General features: G+C 42.3%; 1 protein-coding gene across 1 annotated transcript in view; it reads left to right on the top strand.

Annotated features, from left to right (window-relative positions):
* The first annotated feature begins 818 nt into the window (after nt 1-818).
* The window catches only part of RASGRP3 (RAS guanyl releasing protein 3), a 158,172-nt gene continuing 137,757 nt past the window's right edge, over nt 819-21,233 (top strand). The window contains exon 1 of the mRNA XM_063789996.1: nt 819-1,380. The gene's annotated coding sequence lies outside the window, so the exon portion shown is untranslated. The remainder of the gene's footprint in view (nt 1,381-21,233) is intronic.

The raw sequence follows: 21,233 nt of genomic DNA, 5'->3' as shown, positions 1-21,233 counted from the left end.
GAAGTTATGTTCTTGAAATTTGCCATGCTAGTTGAAATGAGCAGCAAGTACTAATCTAGCAAAATAAACCCTTAAATATATCAAAGTTCTTTTGTACAACTTCATATTTCTATTTAAAAAGTTTATAGAGGCCGGGCGCAGTGGCTCACGCCTGTAATCCCAGCACTTTGGGAGGCCAAGGTGGGGGGATCATGAGGTCAGGAGATCGAGACCATCCTGGCCAACACGGTGAAACCCCGTCTCAACTAAAAAAATACAAAAAATTAGCCGGGCGTGGTGGCACATGCCTGTAGTCCCAGCTACTCAGGAGGCTGAGGCAGGAGAATCACTTGAACCTGAGAGGCAGAGGTTGCAGTGAGCAGAGATCATGTCATCACATTCCAGCCTGGGGGACAAGAGCAAGACTTTGTCTCAAAAAAAAAAAAAAAAGAGTATGGGTTGGCCATTACCAAAAGAAGAGGTGAGAATGTTTGGGGAACTTCAGGCCCAGTAAAATCAGTGTGGCTAGAGCAGAAAGAGAACCCAGCAGGAGTGGTAGGTTATGCTCTCAAAGAAGCCTTATCATGTGATGTTTATGGGCCAGGGTAAAGTTTTCCTTCCTACTAAGATGTCTTTAAAGTTCTCCCTCAACCTTTAGTCATCTCAACTTTTTCAGCCCCATTCCCAGACATTTCTTTGAATGATGAATATTTTTTCTACTATCGGTAAGCAAACTTCTCTCTTCCTCTCCATAAGAATTGTCCTCCCTGGTTCCTTCCCTTGTGACGTTAATAGTTCTCTGCAGGTTACCTTAAACTATAAAAATCTCAGACCCTTCTAAGGCACATACAGAACAGGATGTCATGTTGCTCCTAAGCCCCACCTGGAATGTCCTGCTCTTGGAAGAAAAAACAGCCATTTTCCTCTCACCATTTGCAGAGGCCCAAAGAGCAAAAGCAAAAAAGGATAATGAGATGCTCCTAAGGAAATGGCAAGCGGCTGGGCTTTGGGGAACATGCCCAGCTGGGTTCAATTTCAGCATCTTTCCTTTAAGACCAAGAAGTTCCTAGCACGTGGGTTCCTGGGGGCGTTGCATACTCACCAAGCTGCGCAGCCTCTCAAGGATAGAGAGGGAACAGAGAAGAAAGAGGCTGAAAGGGGAAAATGGTTCGTACAGAACTTTCCCACGTAAGAGAACTGGGTAGGCACTAATTAGCCTCTGCTAAGATTTTAATAGTGAAAAGGAGTTGCTGTTATTTCATTTATTCTATAAGCATTTGTTAAATGCTTATTTTGTACCAGGCGTTGTGCCAGCCCTGGGAATATGGAAATGAATAACTAGTCATCTTTGACCCCACAGCTAGCTCAGAAGACAGATGGGACTAACCACAAGGCAATGAGGTAAGAATAGTAATTAATAGAACCTAGAATTCAGTGTTATGGAAACAAAGCAGAACCAACTGATTCTACCCTGGAGGGCGTGGGGATGTAGAACTGTTCCGTTTTTTTGTTTTTTTGAGACGGAGTCTCGCCCTGTCGCCCAGGCTGGAGTGCAGTGGCGGGATCTGGGCTCACTGCAAGCTCCGCCTCCCGGGTTCACGCCATTCTCCTGCCTCAGCCTCCCGAGTAGCTGGGACTACAGGCACCCGTCACCACGCCCGGCTAGTTTTTTGTATTTTTAGTAGAGACGGGATTTCACCGTGTTAGCCAGGATGGTCTCGATTTCCTGACCTTGTGATCCACCCACCTCAACCTCCCAAGGTGCTGGGATTACAGGTGTGAGCCACCGTGCCCCACTGGGGATGTAGAACTCTTAAGGAGAAGATGAAGTAATTGGAATTGTATGGGTTTAAAGTTCACTAGGAAAAAAAAGAGAACCACACAGCCACTTCACCTGCTCCTTCCTTTTTGTCAAAGGATGTATGTCTGGTCTTCCAGAAATAGCACTGGACTTGGCATCTCAGAGCACCTACCTGGGCCCTAATTTCTGTCTCTTCCATGGCCAGCTATACGACCTCGAACAAGTCTCTTTCTATCTTGTCACTTTTTTTTTTTCAGTCAGTAATGTGAACTCTGAAATGCTTACTGTGTCAAAAACGTCACATTCTTTTTTTTTTAATCAAATAATCTTTCCCAGCTTGATTTCTTAATCCTAGTTAACTGTGATCACATTAATGATTTGCTACCTTAGAATGGCTTAATGAAACCCTTGGGCCATAGACATCCTCTGCAGAGCTGGGTGTTCCAAATGGACATTCCACAGATGTATAAAAACAGGTGGTAACTGCTCTAACAACGCAGGGGCATTCTGTGAATTACAGCTTCAACATTTGAAAGACTTGACATGAAAAAAGATAGATTGGATTCTAAATCCACTGGCATTTTGACAAGAAATTTCAACTTTACTTTTGCCAACATAAAAAAAGAAGAGCTTCTTTAAATGCAATTTTAAATGTCTTAAATTTGAGTGATCTTTAAAAAATTTAGAAGTTTTAGCCTCCATTTGTGCAAATTTTTCACTGATGGTGACTATTAGAAATCCGAGAGATTAAATTAAAAGTCTCGATCAGGAACTGCAGGTAGTCATTTCAAAGATAAAACCTACTTAAAAGTTTGCAGATGTAAGCTCAAGTTTCTCAATAACACTTTAAAAATACTTTATTAGGAAGCATTATAAAATTATTCAATATTTAATTTTATACCTACTATATAATCTTAGTTTTACAAGTATTATATAAAGAAAATTTGGTTTTTTTAAACTAAGCTCCACTTAAAGGCCTCAAATCCCCTCCTGTTAATCCCAGTCTGCCAAATAGACATCCTGTGAAACAGATGTTTTGCCAATCTGTGAAAAACATTGGGAAGCATTATTTTAGGGTGTATACCTATGGGTGGAACGCTTCATTTTATTCAATAGTCATCCTTTCCCTTTCTGATCTGCAGAGACAGTTGTGCTGTAGATAAATTTTCATCCATGCATAGGTCTGTTTCCGAGCTCTGTGTCCAATTCCATCACGTTTTTTCTATCTGTGCATCAATGTTATACTGTTTTCATTATTATGGCATTTTTATAAGTCTTCATTTCTGATAAGGCAAATTCCTCTACCTTTTTTTTAGGAGTATGCTCACTCTTTGATTTTTAAATAATTAATTAGCAGACTTTATTTTTTGAGCAGTTTTACATGTATAGAAAAATTGAGGGGAAAGTATAAACAGCTCTCATATAGCCCATCGCCCCCACTCCTGCCTGCAGGTTCCCTCATTAATATCTTACGTTAGTGTAACACATTTGTTACAATGGATGAGCCTCTGTTGATGCTTATTATTAATTAAAGTTTATAGTTTACACTAAGGTTCTTTGTGTTACACATCTATGGGTTTTGACAAATGTATAATTACACGTATTCATCAATATATCATACACAACAGTTTCAGTGCCCTACAAATCCCTGTGCTCCCACCGATTCATCTGACCCTCCCTCACTTCCCCACCACCCGAACCCCTGGCAACCACTGATCTTTTTACTGTCTCCGTAGTCTTTCCCAGAAAATATGGTTGGAATTATATAGTATGTAGCCTTTTCAGATTGGCTTTTTTCACTTAACAATGTGCACTTAAGGTTCCTCTATTTCTTTTCATGGCTTAATAGATCATTTCTTTTTAGTGCTGAATAATATTCCTTTTATAGATGTACCACAGTGTATTTATCCACTCACCTACTGAAGAACATCTTTGTTGCTTCCAAGCTTTGGCAATGAAGAATAAGGTTATTCTAAACATCTGTGTGTAGTTCTTGTGTAGATGTAAGTTTTCAGCTTATTTGGGTAAATACTAAGACGTACATACAGCTGCTGGATTGTATAGTAAGAATATGTTTAGTTTTGTAAGAAGCTGCTAAAATGTCTTCCTGAGTGGCTGTACCATTTTGCATTCCCACTAAGAATGAATGAGCATTCCTGTTGCTCCATATCTTTGTCAGCATTTGTTGGTGTCAGTGTTTCGGATTTTAGCCATTCTAATAGGTGTGTAGTGTATGTCATTGTTTTAATTTGCAACTCGCTAATGACGTATGATACAGAACATCTTTTCATTGCTTATCTGCCATCTGTATATCTTCCTTGGTGAAGTACTGTCTCTTTTCAAGTCTTCTGTCCATTTTTTTAATTGGGTTGTTTATTTTCTTATTATTGGGTTTTAGGAGTTCTTTGTATATTTTCCATATATCTTTTACCAGATACATGTTTTACAAAGATTTTCTCCCAGTCTGTGGCTTCTCTTTTCATTCTCTTAAACCCATTGCTTTTTATAAATTTAGGATCTGTTTAAGTTAAAAACAAAACCCTGTTGGGATTTTTATTAGAATTATATTGATTCTATAGATAGTTTGGGGGGAAAATAACATCTTTACAATATTGAGTCTTCTGGTCCATGACATTGATTTAGATTTCACTTAATATTTGTCATAAATATTTATAATTTTCTTCATAGAGGTTTTTACTAATATTTTAGTGGATTTATTCTAAGTATTATATTTTGTTGCTGTTGGAAATGTTATATTTTTAAAGATTTGTGTTTGATATTTGTTTCTGGTGTATTGAAATACAATTGACTTTTAGATACTGATCACAACCTTGCTAAATGCTCTTCTCAATTCAAATAATTTGTCCTAAGATTATTTGGGGATTCTGTGAATGGCAATTTTGTTTCTTCCTTTCCAGTCTTCATATTTTAAATTTTCATGCCTATTAAACTAGTTAAAACTTACAGGGCAATATTGAATTATAGAGTGATGATAGCAGGTATACTGATTTTGAAGAAAATCCTTTTACTGTTGCTGTATTAAATATAATGCATGCTTAAATGTTTTTATGTATACCTTTTCTAGGGTAAAGAATGTTCCTTTCATCCCTAATTTGCTAATGGGCTTAATGTGAATGTAAGTGTTGAGCTTTATTGAGGGTTTTTTTTTTTTTTGGTTTTTTTTTTTTTTTTTTTTTTTTTTTGCAGCTAAAGAAAAAATTTCTTTTGCCTTTGTTGCCCACAGAAACCAATTATAACTCAAGAATAAACCTCTGCCTTTGAAACATGCCTGAACTGGCCTCTGCTTGACAGCACTACCCAGTGGGTCATCCCAGAAACCCAGGCCTCTCAGGATTATCAAAAATTTTCATTGATTTATTGAGATAATAAGATATTTTATTATTCCCCATTTAGCCAGGAAATTAAGTTAGCCAATTACCGGAAATTATAATTTGATTTATCTTAAGCAGTATGTAACTCCAAGTGCATACCTTGGTGCAAAATTAAAACCATGAGTTAAACATATTTCCAGTGGAGTTAGCCTAGGAAACATTCAGTTCAGAGACACTGGACAGACAAATGCAGTATCCTAGCATGTAGGAAGAGCAAAGTTATTTCATTTATTCTGGCAGCTTAGCCACCCCACACCACATGCAATGTGCCTACATTGAAGACAAAACGCTCAACAACCTGGAGAGGGGATGAGGGAGGGAGAAGTAGAAAACAGGAAGACAATAGCAATAGTGAGATTCTCTAGTGGCAGAGCATAGCAAGTGGATGTTGTCCAGTGAGCCAATGGAAGCACTGCTGTAGTGTAAGAGTCCAATTGTATTAGAATCCATTAATTTTTCTGTGTTTATCATACACTAATAGTAAAATATTTACTTTTACTGTGTGTATTAGCTTGAAATAGGCATCCTTCACATTGTTTTCTTGCTGGATGCTTTGTCCCAAGTTTTTACTGATGCCTTTGGTTTCAGGTACTTTGGCTATTGTATAGAAAATTGTTGGCCAGCTGCGGTGGCTCACGCCTGTAATCCCAGCACTTTGGGAGGCCGAGGTGGGTGGATCACCTGAAGTTGGGAGTTCAAGACCAGCCTGGCCAGGCTGGCCAACATGGTGAAACCCCACCTCTACCAAAAATACAAAAATTAGCCAGGTATGGTGGCGGGGGCCTGTAATCCCACCTACTAGGGAGGCTGAGGCAGAAGAATTGCTTGAACCTGGGAGGTGAAGGTTGCATGGAGCCGAGATCATGCCATTGCACTTCAGCCTGGGTGACAAGAGCAAAACTCCACCTCAAAAAAAAAAAAAAAAAAAAAAAAGAATATTGTTCATATACTGTTTTGCTAGTTCATTTCTATTAGTGTTTATGAAAGTTTATTCAGATTTATTTCAAGTTATTTACTTTTGCTTTCCATTATTTGTTGGAAGATTGTATTGATATCTCTATAGTATTCTATGTAGGATATAGGACTTCATTTATCAATAAATTCATTTTGTTTTATAGTCTACTCAGTGCCAAAAGTCACAGATACTGAAATCTTTCTCTCTCTCCTTCTCTCCTTCTCTCCTTCTCTCCTTCTCTCCCTCTCTCCCTCTCTCCCTCTCTCCCTCTCTCCCTCTCTCCCTCTCTCCCTCTCTCCCTCTCTCCCTCTCTCCCTCTCTCCCTCTCTCCCTCTCTCCCTTCCCTCTTCCCTTCCATTCCCTTTCTTTTTCAGAGTCTCACTCTGTCACCCAGGCTGGAGTGCATTGGTGCAATCTCGGCTCACTGCAACCTCCACCTCCCGGGTTCAAGCGATTCTCCTGCCTCAGTATCCCAAGTAGCTGGGATTACAGGTGTGCGCCACCACGTCCAGCTAATTTTTGTTATTTTAGTAGAGACAGGGTTTTGCCATGTTGGCCAGGCTGGTCTCCAACTCCTGACCTCGGGTGATCCACCCGCCTCAGCCTCCCAAAGTGCTAGGGTTACAGGTGTGAGCCACCACGCCCGACCGAAATATTTATTTTTAACCACATGATATTATTTATTTGTAGAATTAGTAGAACATTGCTACATAACCATAACCAGTGGTTTTCATCTGGACACCTGTATCTGTAGAATCACTTTAAAAACTGTTTAAAGGCAGAGGTGGGTGGATCACGAGGTCAGGAGATCGAGACCATCCTAGCTAATACCGTGAAACTCCGTCTCTACTAAAAGTACAAAAAATTAGCTGGGTGTGGTGGCAGGCACCTGTAGTCCCAGCTACTCAGGAGGCTGAGGCAGGAGAATGGCGTGAACCTGGGTGGCGGAGCTTGCAGTGAGCAAAGATCGCGCCACTGCACTCCAGCCTGGGCGACAGAGTGAGACTCCGCCTCAAAAAACAAAAAACAAAAAACAATGTTTAAAACAAGTGGGAAGAAAACTACTTTGATTTTTTTCCCCCAGAATTTCCTTGTAAAATTGGCAAGCCTTATATTTCAGTAAATAAGTAAATATAGATATAGATGTAGACTAAATATAGATATTGACCTTATACTGGATGCCAACTGTGTGCCTTCATCTTCACATTCTTAAGAATTTTATGTAGTTTGCATAGCATTCTCTGGAATTTATTTTTTTGTTTTGTTTTGTTTTGGTCTGGGCCAGTCCCTGGGAACCAGCTGCTTAAACCACTGGGTACAAGCAAAACCCTGTGGTCTCTGTGCCCTTTCCCATCGGCACTGCTTCGATGGACATAAACCTGCAGGAGAAAGTAAACAGAGATCTGGATGGTGTTTGTTTTTAGTGTCAAGGAATGACATCACTGCCTGAGACCACGACTTTGAGCAAATTGGTGGATGGGCACAGAAAAATCAAACCCTGGTTAAGAGGCCACATCATTAGCACACAGAGAACAGTATATGTGCATTTCAAAAGTAGAAAACATTAACTTTTTATGAACTTTGGGTAAACTGGATGGTGTTTGTCAAGGCCAAAAAAGTGCAGTTTATAAAACATGCATGCTATGCTTGGGCCGATTATTTTTCTTTTAGACTAAATCTGGTGATAACAATTTTATTTATTTTTCTCCAGCAGGTTGGCAAAGGCGCTTGCTTGTTTAATGTCAGTGAGTTAGGGTTTCTTCCATTCCTTTTTTTGTTTCCATGGGTTCTAAGCTGTCCATCTAGGAGCCAACAGTTATAAAATCACAGATAAAAAATAACTTGGAAATGGCCAGTTGGGACTTAGAGGTGAATCTGTGAGATTCACTCTCCATAAGGGTGTGAATATGCGGTGGGCTTGGGAAAGCAAGAAGGGGTTGAGTATGCTGGCAACATGAGGGCATTAATGAGTCAGATTCTCCCCTCATCAAGTACAAGTAACTCTTTTTTTTTTTTTTTTGAGACAGTTTCACTCTTGTTGCCCAGGCTGGAGTGCAATGGCATGATCTCGGCTCACCACGACCTCCGCCTCCCAGGTTGAAGCAATTCAGCTGCCTCAGCCCCCCGAGTAGCTGGAATTACAGGCATGCGCCACCACGCCTGGCTAATTTTGTATATTTTGTAGAGACGGGGTTTGCCCATGTTGGTCAGGCTGGTCTTGAACTCCCGACCTCAGGTGATCCACCCGCCTTGGCCTCCCAAAGTTTACAGGTGTGAGCCACTGCGCCCAGCCCAAGTAACTCTTAAACTGGCTGCTTATGGAAGGCTATGATCTTCTTCAGGATCACAAGAGGACCAACCAATTACTTTCAAAATCAAGAAAACACAATACAAACTTGTATGGTAGGCTAGCATTGCAAGTTAGTCACTAAGCTTGAATGAATGCATTTGGGACTTGGCAGTGGAAAACATGAAGACTGACTGGGGGCTTTACATCATATTTGCCTGAGAGCTCCACCACTGGATGGCAGTAAAAATCCTTGGATTCCCGTCTATTCTTTCATTTTCCTTCTACTCATTAGCTAGCCTTTTTTGTCCATTTAAAAGTGCCATATTTTACAGTTAACTTTGACCAGAACACCTTAATGTGATATACATATGACATGTTAGGCTCAAGTTCCAAAATTTAAAAATAAGAAAAAAAAAAGATAATTATGTGCATTATGGTTAAAACAAGATAAAGGGATTTGGATGATCACAAGAGTCAGGCAGTTTCTACATTAGTTAAGATCAATACTCAGCCACTCTCATTTTTAAAATCACATTTGGTTCAAGGTGATTAGGTATTGATTACACAGGTCTTATGGGGACTTCAAACTTCTAAATGTGGGGGGAGAATAATGGTCTCAAAATAAGGACACAGGAGTTATTTTTTCACTGGTTATCTTCAGAATTGAACAAAAGGTTGTATAATCCCCAGTGTACACTTTCAAAAGAGGACCCACGGGCACTCAAAATTCTCTATGACCAAGGCCGGGCGCGGTGGCTCACGCCTGTAATCCCAGCACTTTGGGAAGCCAAGGCGGGCAGATCATGAGGTCAGGAGATCGAGACCATCCTGGCTAACATGGTGAAACCCCGTCTCTACTAAAAGTACAAAACATTAGCCAGGCGTGGTGGTGGGCGCCTGTAGTCCCAGCTACTCAGGAGGCTGACGCAGGAGAGTGGCATGAATCCAAGAGGTGGAGGTTACAGTGAGCCAAGATCGCACCACTGCACTCCAGCCTGGGCAACAGAGCTAGACTCCATGTCAAAAAAAAAAAAAATTTCTGTGTCCAAAAGTGAATTTATCATCTCAACTTCCCAGCTTATTCATCTACGCATTCATTCATTTACTCAACAAATATTTATGGAAGACCTACCAGACTAGTCCTGTGCATTGGGAATATAGCAGCACAGACAAGGCTCCTGCTTCCATGGAGTTTAGATAATCTCTGCCTTGTCTAGTTGTCCAACTCACACTCTGAAAGTCACTCACTCCCCACTCCCTTCGCCTCATCTCCCCTTCCATTGTCTTCCAGATAAATTTTTTTTTTTTTTTTTTTTTTTTTTTTTTTTGAGATGGAGTCTCACTCTGTCGCCCAGGCTGGAGTGTAATGCAGTGGCACAATCTTGGCTCACTACAACCTCCACCTCCTGGGTTCAAGTGTTTCTCCAGCCTCAGCCTCCCGAGTAGCTGGGATTACAGGTGCATGCCACTGCATCCAGCTAATTTTTGTATTTTTAATAAGAGATGGGGTTTCACCACGTTGGCCAGACTGGTCTCGAACTCCTGACCTCAGGTGATCCACCCACCTCGGCCTCCCAAAGTGCTGGGATTATAGGTGTGAGCCACTGTGCCTGGCCTCTTCCAGATAAATCTGCATGTCCCCTGCTTGCCTCCTCAGCCTCATCTTGGGCTGTGTGCCCTCTTGCTGTCTCCCTCTAATAACCCGACACACAGTCGCAAGAAATTTCTTTTAATTCCGTGATTGTAACTCACTCTTTATCCCTTTGGGACTTGGCCACAGTTGGTTCTTGCTTGGAATACTTCTCTTCTTCTTCCTACCAATACTCCTTGGTCTGACTAAATGCCCCTTCAGGTGTCACATTAACTTGGTTGTCTGGGTTCTCACTGCTAGCTGGCCGGTGGTTGGCAGCTGCAGAATCTCACATGGGCATGTGCTTTCTTGGACCATTCCTGCCACCATTGCAAGTGGGTCTTCTGGAAAGCAGACTGTGAGATGGAGATTAGCACATAGGGATCGAATTAGGGAGTGTTCTTGGGAAAATACCCCTAGAAGAGAAGAGAAGAGAAGAAAATCAATATTGGGTAGAAGAAGAAGGATTATGATACAATCTCAAAGACTTTCTATCTCATTATAAACTTCTAAAGCTCTGCTGCTTACAGGTTTTCTTTGAAACGAATTGCATTGTTGATATCAAGAGTATTATGCACATTCCAGCATCAATTTCTTGGTGCATTAGCTCCCCATTGAATGACACATTGGATGAACACAACTGAGATGAATATCTCTGTCAAGGTTTCTGGAAATTTTGTTGTTCCTCTGCAGGAATACCTTTTATTCTTATAAATTCAGTGGTTATACTTTAAAAGTTTTCTGATAAAATATTGTTTTTTTTAAAAAAAATTATTTATCATTGAGATATTCTTTAGTCTGATTTTCCAGTATGATTTTTTCTTTAAAGTGCTTCATTAAAAAGCAGTTCTTTGGCCAGGCACGGTGGCTCATGCCTGTAATCCCAGCACTTTGGGAGGCCAAGGCGGGTGGATCACCTGAGGTCAGTAGTTCAAGACCAGCCTGGCCAACATGGTGAAACACCGTCTCTACTAAAAACACAAAAATTAGCTGGGCCCAGTGGCGGGTGACTGTAATCCCAGCTACTCAGGAGGCTGAGGCAGGAGAATCACTTGAACCCAGGAGGCGGAGGTTGCAGTGAGCCAAGATTGCGCCATTGCACTCCAGCTGGGCAACAGAGCAAAACTCTGTCTCAAAAAAAAAAAAAAAAACAAAACAGTTCTTCAAGAATGTAACTATTGAAATAGAATCCAAAAAATGCCATAAGCTGAGACATGATAGAAATACCTATACTTTCACCCAAATGCATGGCCAATACTAAGTTGTTTCTTCATATCTTCCATAATGTTTACTATGTGACTTCCCAAAAAATTGCTGACAAAAGAGTGAATTTCAGTTTTTGGCCTTTTGTTTTATAATTATTTCAACATTTTTTGTTGTGGCAGGGAGAGCCAGAGACCCCAATGGTTTGTGGCTTTTGTTTCTTAACTGTAAAACAAAAAACCTCAAAAGAAGTTTCTGAGCAATTATTAGTAGGTTTTGTGAAATTTCTCAAAAAGCTGCTGAAATTTTTCTTCCATTTTGAATGTTTGGCTTTCAAATATCTTGTTAATCATAATAACTTTATATTATTACTAGTTAACATCTTAAGACATAACATGGCAGCCAACTAGGAAGAATTTTATCATTAATGGCAGTGGATATAAATTCATAATTTAAATGGTCTTCTTGATAACTTTGGATTTGAAGGGACTACCTGCTGGTCTAATTATCCTACCATTCTTTTTTTTTAACCTCATATTGTGGCTGATGTAGAATTTATATTTAGAATAGAAGGGTTTGCTCTGCCATTTTCTTTAGGTTTATTTTGCTGCTGTCTTTCACCTATTTTTTATAGAAATATTTTTAAAGCCAATTTTTCCAATATGAGGGTTAACTTAGTTAAAATTAGATAATATTATCTAAAAATCCCTTTGCTGGGCACATGTTAATGGAAATGTCCAGTCTTACAGGAAGCAATCAATTGAGCCAGCACTGTTATCCCTTCCACACTTTTTTTGAGACAGAATCTCACTTTGACACCCAGGCTGCAGTGCAGTGTCACAACAATAGCGCACTGCAGCCTTGACCTCCTGCGTTCTGGTGATCCTCCCACCTCAGCCTCCCGAGCAGCTAGGACTACAGGTACACGCCACCATGACCGGCTGATTTATTTTTATTTTTATTTTTAGTACAGGCAAGTTCTCTCTATGTTCCCCAGGCTAGTCTTGAACTCCTGGGCTCAAGCGATCTGTCCATCTTGGCCTCCCAAAGTCCCGAGATTTCAGGAATAAGTCACTGTGCCTGGCCCCTTCCACACTTTTTTCTCCACAGGGTATCTTGAAATCACTGGGACTTGGGCACTGTCATTATAGCAGTTAGCATACCCTGACTGAGAGAACATCAAGAACAAGCTTGAAAAGTATGGGGTCCTGTTCAGCCACATCTCCTCATGCTGCACTTCTACAAGTGGCTTTTTGAACCTCAGTACAAAATTTTACCTTTGCTCCTATTAATTTCTCTTCTGTTGTTGGTCCCTTACTTTAGCCTTATGTTAAGATGTTTTGAGATTCTGATTCTGACTTCCAGTATGGTTGCTGTCTCTTCCAAGTTGACATACACTCTCCATCTTTATTCAAGATATTAATGTAACTATTAAGAAGGAGATCTCTTTAAGACGAAAAAAAGTGCAATACAAAAAAACAACTTCCTTTTGCTGAGTTGCTGAGCCCCTTGTGAGGCTGACAATGGCAGGATGGTTTAGTCTGTCGTCTCCAGAGGGTTTCCTGCCAGGGGACTTCTGGATTTCAGGATCGGGCAACGTGAGTCAAACAGCTCTTGGAGCTCTTTATTCTCAAATCTTCTCTGCAAATCAGAGCTGGAGATTTCAGGATTCCCTCCCCGCGTTCCTCATGACCAGTACCGCTCCCTATTTTCTCAATTTTTCATGAGTCCCTTCAAAGAGAGATAATTTAAATAAAAAGTCTTTCCCAGATTTACCTTTTGCTGATTTTCCATTTTTCCCAACTAGGCAACAAGACTTCATTTTGTTCACTGATGTGTCACACAGAGTATTTCAAATAGTTTGAAGCCAGAAGAAGCAAAAAGGGAAGATGCTAAGAGGTCACCAGAGCCGGGCGTGGTGGCTCATGCCTGTAATCCCAGCACTTTGGGAGGCCGAGGCGGGCGGATCACTTGAGGTCAGGAGTTCAAGACCAGCCTGGCCAACATGGTGAAACCCTGTCTCTACTAAAAATACAAAAATTAGCCGGGTGTGGTGGTGGGCGCCTGCAATCCCAGCTACTCAGGAGGCTGAGGCAGGAGAATCGCTTGAACCTAGGAGGCAGAGGTTGCAGTGAGCCGAGATCACACCACTGCACTCCAGCCTGAGCGACAGAGTGAGACTCCATCTCAAAAAAAAAAAAAAAGAAAAAAGAAAAGGCAACCAGGTGTCTGTTTTGGGGGGCTACATTGAAGAAATCCAGTGTTTCCTACCTGCTTTCCATGGTGGCAGCGGGGGGGAAATCTGAATGAAAAAAGAGATTAGATCCATCCTTGAGCATGGTGAGTTTGAGGTGCCTGGAAACATCCACACAGAGATGCTGAAAGTCCATGAAACTGACTCGTCTGGAGCTGAGAAGGCGGACTGGCTTAGTGCTCTGCAATGTGCAGATAGAATATCTATGGATACTGAGTCAGGGCTCTGACAGTGTTGGTCTCAAGGCAATCCTGGTCCTTAGAATAGACATGGAAAAAGGCACAAGGCAGAAAAGGCCCTCTTTCTTTCCATGTCTATCTCACTCTATGATCATAGACAACATGGGTTAAAAATCATATTATAAGCTGCTCTTAGAACTTGATCGCTTGAGCTCACAAGTTCAAGGCAAGTCTCGGCAACATAGCAAGACCCCATCTGTATGAAACATTTTAAAAATTAGCCAGGCATGGTGGCATGTGACTGTCATCCCAGTTACCCGGGAGGCTGAGGTGGAAGGATCACCTGAGCCCAGGAGGGTGAGGCTGGAGTGAGCGGAGATTGTACCACTGCACTCCAACCTGGTGACAAAGTGAGACCTTGTCTCAAAAAAACAAAACAAAACGACTCCCACCTCCAATAAAAAACCCTCATCAACCCCAAATCTAGACAACTAATGTCCACTTTTGCCTGAGATTTTTGTGTTTTTTTTGAGGCAGAGTCTCGCTTTGTCGCCCAGGCTTGAGTGCGGTGGCACGATCTCGGCTCACTGCAACCTCCACCTCCCAGGTTCAAGTGATTCTCCTGCCTCAGCCTCCCGAGTAGCTGGGACTACAGGCACATGCCACCACGCCTGGCTAATTTTTTGTATTTTTAGTAGAGACAGAGTTTTACCATGTTAGCCAGGATGGTCTCAACCTCCTGACCTCACGATCTGCCCACCTTGGCCTCCCAAAGTGCTGGGATTACAGGCCTGAGCCACCGCGCCTGGCCTTGCCTGAGGTTTTTAAGTCAGCTTTACCCATCCTACTGACTGGGGGAGGGTAGAGGGTAGGTGGATGGGTTGATAATTTCCACCTCCATAGCAATCACCCTAAGCCTTCTATCTTGTTCCAGTCCTACTCTTATTTTGCTTATGTCTCTGCCCACCTTCAACCTCCTAACTTTGTGGTCACTCTTTCAAATTCTGTCTGTGGTCTTTGCATTTGGTATTTGAACTTGATCTCCCTGCTGTTTGAACCTTCAGTTACCCCCAAACTCAGTTACCATCATAGATTTTTCTTTGGAAGAAATACCTTTTATTAGTCAGGATCCATTCAGCAGACAGAAGCCACACCAGGTAAAGGAAAAGGAAAATTTTAATATGAAGAATTGCAACTAGGTAAAAAGCCATTAGCTAGGTAACTGAGAAGGGAAAAAAGATCTCTAAAGTATCACAGAGGTAAGTGGCAACTGCAGTCATCAGCTACCACCCTTTCAACTGAGGGAAAAGAGGGAAGAGATTGGAATTATTAAACTTGGAAACGTAGAGTAGGAGTCTTGGAGACTCAAATTTTCTGAGGAGTTGGTACTGGCTGGCTGGGGCTAATGTCTCTGAGTGGGTACAAAGGAGCGTGTTTTATAAATGGGACAAAATTGGAAAGTAGATTCAGCTGCTGCTGTGAGAAGGCCGTGCCTCTGCCCATTTGAAGAAGCTTTGCTCAGGTGACATCACAGGAATAAGAAGTAGACAGGAGGCAGCAAATTCTCTCTTCTTCCTCCAGCCTTGCAGGCTCCCTCTACCACCCCCTAAAGAGCCTGAAAGGTATCTGGCTGGAAAAATAGAAATGTCGTTTGCAGTTTCTGTCCCAGCAACCCAAAGCGAGGTATAGAAGTGTATTTGAATTTGAAAGATAATAATGCTGTAAGCCTCACTCTTATTCTGGCCCATTGTAACCCAATTCTGTTTCTGACCTTAGCCAGCTCCCACTCCTCCCCAGCTAATTACTTCCCAGTCCTGCCTCCAGTAGAGAATGACATATTTACCATTCATTTCCCACTGTGTTCTCCAAGTCTCTGCCCTTGCCCTGGCAATTGTAAGCAAATTGTTACTATCACTTTCCATTCCTGATTCCACATTACTGCATGAGTAAATTACAGTGCTCTTCAAGCAGGAGTCCACCTTGCTGTTTCAGCATGGTGAAGACAGATGATCTGCCTTAAAAGCAGCTGCAGATCTTTTCCTTACCTCGAATCCTTTCTTCAGAGAAATTTGGAGGTAATTCCGAGTTTCTCTTGGGCTCCCTTCAGCAGCTTCATTTACTCAGGCTGTGGTCTTTTTATTTAATGTTACATAGCAAATCACCCTAAATTGTAAAGGCTTGAAACGAGAACAAGCAGTTGTTGTCTTTTATGGTTTCAAGGCATTGGAAATTAGGAAGCAGGTTGGCTGAGCTGGGTTGAGGTCTCTCATGAGGCTGTGGTCACCTGGTGGATGAGGCTGGGGTCATCTTGAAAGCTCTGACACCTGGGCTGGGAAGACTCAAGAAGCTGGGGATAGGAACAACTGGGGCTCCTTAGGTATCTGTCTACTTATTTAGACTCTCCAAGTGGTCCTTTTCAGAGTATCTTGATTTGTACATGGAAGCCCATGCCCCCCAGAGCAGTTCTCTCCAGAGAAGCCAGGAGAAGCTGTATGTCTAACTTCACTCAGAATTATCCTCACTTCTGCCACATTCTGTTCATCAAGGCGGTTACAAAAGCCCACCCAAGTTCAAGAGGAGGGAACATAAACTCTACTATTTGATGGGAAGAGTGTCAAAGAATTTGCAAGCACTTTGAAAACCACAAGCGGCACCTCTGGCTTAGGGTTTGTGGGAAACTCTGAACTATTGTTTTTCTCATATCTAGAATTATACTCTTTCAAACAGGCAGGATTCCTGACTATACTATGTGGCATGCTCTCCTTCCTGCGTGTGAATATGTAAAACAACAGAAAGAAGGGACATTCAGCCTGGACACTACAGTCCTCATGCTGGTCCAGGATCAGAGATACAATCTTCGGTGCTTCCTGACTGGTCCCAGGAAGACCTTTTAGGACTGTTGCCTGAAGAGTTAATTTCCATGTCAAATCTACAAAGTTCTGGGGCAGACCGCAAGCCACTGCAGCTGGTTATAGTTGCCACTCTCTGCTGGCACCTCCAGGAGGGCACATAACTGTCCACGTATTATGCTGGGGCATATCACATCAAATATGGGGTCTGGCCTGAGCAGCAAACATCCACTACTGGGAAAATGAGGCTGATCAGGCTCCATTCATGAAGATCAGAGCAACTGGTGCCTTCCTACAGGTTTGAGCCATGATAGAATTAGAGGTATGAGTGGTAGCACCAGATTTCTGTATATGGCTTGGGAGTAACAAGTGGGTTGGGAAGAGGAGATAAGGAGTTTGCCTGGAAGCTGCTTTAATATAACACAAATCCTATTTTACTTTGAGTGTATGTTTATTTGGGATAACTTCAGGGGTGGAGGCCAGTGGATGTCATGGGTGCCAAAAGCCTACACAGGTCACCTATTGGTGCCGTTATTTGGGCCACTATGATGTTTTAAAAATCAAGCCATGGTGGCCAGGTGCGGTGGCTCACTCCTGTCATCCCAGCACTTTAGGAGGCCGAGGTGGGCGGATCACCTGAGGTCAGGAGTTCGAGACCAGCCTGGCCAACATGGGGAAATCCCGTCTCTACTAAAAATACAAAAATAAGCCAGGCGTAGTGATGCATGCCTGTAATCCCAGCTACTTGGGAGGCTGAAGTAGGAGAATAGCTCGAACCTGGGAGGTGGAGGTTGCAGTGAGCCAAGATCGCACCACTGCACTCCAGTCTGGGCGACAGAGTGAGACTCCGTCTCAAGAAAAAAAAAAAAAAATCAAGCCATGGCTAAAGAAGCCTAATGACCTATTAGCAAACGTACAGACCTCAGACCTCCATATACTTCCCTGCCTTTCCTGTTCCTAACAACTTTGAGATCCTTACCACATTCCTGCTCCTTATCAACCTTGAGATCCTTAGCAATTATTTCCGGGAGGCTTGCATCATGGAGATGATGTGCACCAGGAGAGCATCCTCACAATGTTACACAGCAGTTAGGAGGCATGTTTTTGCTGCATGGGTGTGCTTGATTTTTGAGCCTAAGACTTCCACAACTCCACTGACACAACTTGTGTTGACTGTTAATAAGACTCTCCACCTCCCCCTGGAAGAACCAATGTTCTTTATAATGAATACGAACAACAACTCTTCCCAACCACCCACTGCATCTAAGATAGTTCTTCTCCACACTTGTATCCATTGTCTTATCCCTGATGCCTGTAACTACTCTTTGGCATCTGGTCCACAGATACATGAAATTGTATCTTTAGAAGGCAGGGAACATGGTCTAGATCTTGAGGTGACCTATGGTCTGAATGGTTGTGTCTCCCTCAGATTCATATGTTGAAACCTAATCACCAAAGTGATGGGATTAGAAGGTGGGGACTTTGGGACGTGATGAGGTCCTGAGGCCTCTACCCTCATGAATGGGATTAGTGCATTTATAAAAGAGGCCCCAAGGAGCTGCCTTGTCCCTTCCACCATGTGAAGATGCAGCAGGAAGGTTCCATCTATGAGAAAGCAGGCCCTCACCAGCCACCAAATCTGTAGGCATCCCCTTCCTAGCCTCTAGGAGTGTGAGAAATAAATTTTTGTTGTTAATAAGCTACCCAGATTTTGATATTTTATTATAGCAGCCTGAACAAAGACAGAGGCAAAAAGCCACAGCAATAAATGAAAAGTCACATAGGGCCGGGCACGGCGGCTCACGCCTGTAATCCCAGCACTTTGGGTGGCCGAGGCGGGCGGATCACGAGGTCAGGAGATCGAGACCATCCTGGCTAACACGGTGAAACCCCGTCTCTACTAAAAATATAAAAAAATTAGCCGGGCGTGGTGGTGGGCGCCTGTAGTCCCAGCTACTCAGGAGGCTGAGGCAGGGGAATGGCGTGAACCCAGGAGGCGGAATTTTCAGTGAGCCGAGATCACGCCACTGCACTCCAGCCTGGGCGACAGAGCAAGACTCCGTCTCAAAAAAAAAAAAAAAAGAAAGAAAAAGAAATGAGATCATAGGTTGGGCGCGGTGGCTCATGCCTGTAATCCCAGCACTTTGGGAGGCCGAGGTGGGTGGATCACGAGGTCAGGAAATGGAGACCATCCTGGCTAACAGGGCGAAACCCCGTCTCTACTAAAAATACAAAAAAAAAAAAAAAAAAAAAAATTAGCTGGGCGTGGTGGCAGGCGCCTATAGTCCCAGCTACTCTGGAGGCTGAGGCAGGAGAATGGCGTGAACCCAGGAGGCGGAGTTTGCAGTGAGCCGAGATCACACCACTGCACTCCAGCCTGGGCGACAGAGCGAGATTCCGTCTCAAAAAACAAAACAAAACAAAACAAAAAGTCACATCGTAGGTGTGTCTCTCTGTCTGATAATGAGTGTGGCCTTTGCATTGTCCCTGCAGTTTTGTGAATGCCAGTAAGTGGTATACTGTGAAAGCTCATGGACCTGCATGATACCGTGCTTGCAGAGAACTATTGTGTGGAGCTTCCAAATGCTTTCACATGCTCATACTTTTAAAAATATATACAAATAATAAGTGTGTGGCCTACTGGATAAAAAGAAGATTCTGCTTTACTGGGAATCAACTGACCTTAAACCCCATCCTGCTTTCCACAGAGCTGAGGGCATCTCTTTCTTGGCAACCTGTAAACCTTGATTGTGTAGTTGTTAGGAACTGCCATAGGGCTAGGGCAGTGGTGACAAATGACCACAAACTGGATGCCTTAACTCAGCAGAAATGTGTTCTCACAATATTGAAGGCCAGAAGTCTGAAATCAAGATGTTGGCAGGACTGTGCTCCCTTTAAAGGCCCTACAGGAGAATCCTTCCTTGCCTCTTTCTAACTTACGGCGGCTCCAGGTGTTCCTTGATGTTCCTTGAAGTGTAGCCACATCACTCCAGTCTTTTCCTTTGTCTTTACATGGCCTTCTTTTCTGTGTATGTCCCTGTGCCCTCTCCTCTTCTCATAAGAACACCAGTAATTGGATTTAGGTCCCACCTTAAATCTAGTATAACTTCTCCTTCAGATCCTTAACTAATTACATCTGCAAATATTCTATTTCCAAATAAAGTCATATTCTGAGGTTGTAGATGAACATGAATTTTGGGGTACCATAGTCATCCCATTACAAACATTTAGCCTAAAAATTCTCCTTATGACTTCCCAGTGCTGAACTATTCCTTTTTATTGTGTTACTTACATATTCAAACATAAAACATGAACTCCTTATGTTTGTTGTTCCTTTGCAAGTACAAACCAAAACAAATAGCAATTACATGCAAATGAAACAGTGAAATGAATATATTTAAATTAATAGCATTAATTTAAGGTGACAGATGACATTTTTTAAGATGAAATTGTCCTGCACTCATATGAGTTGCACTGTCTGCTGTGGTGCACTTTCTTCAAAGTCTGTCTTGCTTCTTTAATCACTGTTCTCTCTTCTAAATATTGTATATTTTGGTTCATACAGTTCTCTACTGATTCATTTTCTGGGTACAAATGTGTCCTCTACTTATTTACTTACATAAATTTATTCTCTCAAATCACATGACAACATTTGGTTAAAAGGTGGTGATCAGATGATCCAAATATTTGTATATTAATGCTTTTTTTTTTTTTTTTGAGACGGAGTCTTGCTCTGTCGCCCAGGCTGGAGTGCAGTAGCGCAATCCGGGCTCACTGCAAGCTCTGCCTCCCAGGTTCATGCCATTCTCCTGCCTCAGCCTCCCAAGTAGCTGAGACTATAGGCACCCGCCACCACGCCCGGCTAATTTTTTTTTTTTTTGGACTTTTAGTAGAGACCGGGTTTCACCGTGTTAGCCAGGATGGTCTTGATCTCCTGATCTCATGATCTGCCCACCTCGGCCTCCCAAAGTGCTGGGATTACAGGCGTGAGCCACCACGCCTGGCCTGTATATTAATTCTTTATAAAGACTGTCATTATTTAAATAACATCCAAAATTAAATATTTTTTTCTAGAGAATATAGACATCTACATGTTGCCCCTATTTTGAGAAAACTGGTGTTTGGCCCTAAATCATATGAACTCTTGGCATGTGTATTCTCCATCCAATTTGCAATAGCATCTTCCATAGACTAACCCTGAAAAATATCATTTTAGAAAAACAGAAGTGGAATACCTGAGCTAATTTATGTTTAGCAAGGGCAGCTAAAGATTCTAGCCTTGTTATCCCCAGATCTGAAGAAGAAGCTCCCTGTTTGTCATCAGCTAATTCCTGAGGTTTTCTAGGCCCAGAACTTTGGTGCCAATTTCCCACTTTTCATGTCCTGCTAACCACACAACAAAAGGGAGAAGAGCGATCTTTGGCTAACCACCAGACCAGAATTCTGAGAACTGTAAGTTCTTCATCTTTATTTGGGCTTACCTTGATCTAGGCTTTTCCCTCATCTTTAGAATCAGTGCCTTTGGTATCTGGATAGGAATGGGAAGCACATTCTAGATCTCCATTTCTTTGTCTGTCCAGACCCTTCCTACCTTCCTCTCCCACACGCAGCCTCTTTGACTTTGGTCATGGTCAAGAGATGTGGGCTGGGCCAGTTGTATTACTTCTGGTCACAGTGATTGTTACAAGAGGTGGGCATATT

This window comes from Pan troglodytes, chromosome 12 (genome assembly GCF_028858775.2).
Source record: "Pan troglodytes isolate AG18354 chromosome 12, NHGRI_mPanTro3-v2.0_pri, whole genome shotgun sequence".
In the NCBI taxonomy this organism is placed as follows: Eukaryota; Metazoa; Chordata; class Mammalia; order Primates; family Hominidae; genus Pan; species Pan troglodytes.
This window is presented reverse-complemented; position numbering and strand designations above follow the sequence as displayed.